The sequence below is a fragment of the Elephantulus edwardii genome, unplaced genomic scaffold, assembly GCF_000299155.1.
Source record: "Elephantulus edwardii isolate Elephantulus edwardi_28Jun2011 unplaced genomic scaffold, EleEdw1.0 scaffold00030, whole genome shotgun sequence".
NCBI classification, from domain to species: Eukaryota; Metazoa; Chordata; class Mammalia; order Macroscelidea; family Macroscelididae; genus Elephantulus; species Elephantulus edwardii.
Window position 1 is genome coordinate 13,363,979 of NW_006399780.1, and position 1,424 is coordinate 13,365,402.

Sequence of the window (1,424 nt, forward strand, 5' to 3'; positions counted from 1 at the left end):
CAAGCATCTCTCCTGCACTTGTCTACCTGTGCCAGGCAATCAGCTTCTTTTCTTCAGTAGAAGCAGCTTTGAAATTCTGCTCTTTTCCTTAACATGATCATCTTTTTGGTCAGACTATGTCCTAATAAGTGTTCATTGTTTCTTTTTTGTTTAAATAGCTATTTCCCCCCATGTACTGATAAAGTTTATCTTTTTGTCGCTACAGAGTTTTCAAACAGTTTAGCTATTTTCTCCTCTAAATTTGATTAATTTTGTTGTTGTTAAGAAGATTTCAACAAAATATAACCCGTTCAACAATTTGCTCATCCAAAATTTAGTGACATTTTTTACATTCTCTAAGTTGTACAGCAATTGTCACCCTACTTTCCTGAGCTGTTCCTCCCTCAGTTAAATTCATGCCCCTTAAGGTTCTTATCTTTGTGTTATTCAATTTAATCCTATACAGTTTAAACAAGTACAAGGCTCAAGTTGGACTTTTCCCCCCAAGTTAACCTAAGTTATAGTTTGACTTTAAGATGCCTTTAGTAGATATTTTTGGTTGTGGCTTATAGATTATATGATGACAATAATTTCAGGGATGGGAGCTCTGATGGCCTAGTGGCAAGAAGCTGTGCTGCAATCCCAAAGGCACCCAGTTTGAAGCCACTAACTGCTCTGCAGGAGGAGGATGGGCTGTCTCCTCCCGTGCTGTTAACTGCCTCTGAAAACCCGTTAAAGGGTCAGCTATGGGTCAGTTCCGACTCAGTGGTACACAACAATTTCAGGGATACCTTCACCTTCCATTATTCTAAAAATTCGCTTCTTGGCCTTTTAACTAAGGTCAAGTGTAGTATCTCAAAAGCCTATTAGAGTCTATGAAAATCTGAAATTCTGTCTTATATCTTCCATCTTTTGTTTAAGATTCTCCTATGGAATCTTTTGTTAAAATACTCATTAATGATAGCTTAGTACTATCCAGTTCTTCTGGGCTAAGTATGCAAGTTGTCCATGGAGGCAATTAACCACACATTACATTTTCCTCTTATTCCTGTCTCCCCTTGTTGCTCCAGGTGACTGGAGACCTATTGTTGTGGTTTAGAAGGCTGCTTTGAAGAGCCCAGGCACTTAACACAGAGCTAGGGAGGGAACAGAACTGCTCACTAAGCGTGCTTCCATCTAATTAACTGGGATATCCCATGACACTACGACCCTCAGCCTCCAAACCAAGGCACCAAATCCCATGAGGTATTTGTACATAATCAACCTCAGCAGCTACCTCTTTTAGGTGTGCCTTTGTTGGGAATACACTTATCTTGGCACAACCTGGCGAGCATGTCTAGGGCAGCATCTGTTTGTTGAAATATGTCGATTTGTATGCCATCAATTCCTGAGGCCTTGTATTTTTTACAATTCCATCAGTACATCTTGAAGTCCTTCCTTTATCA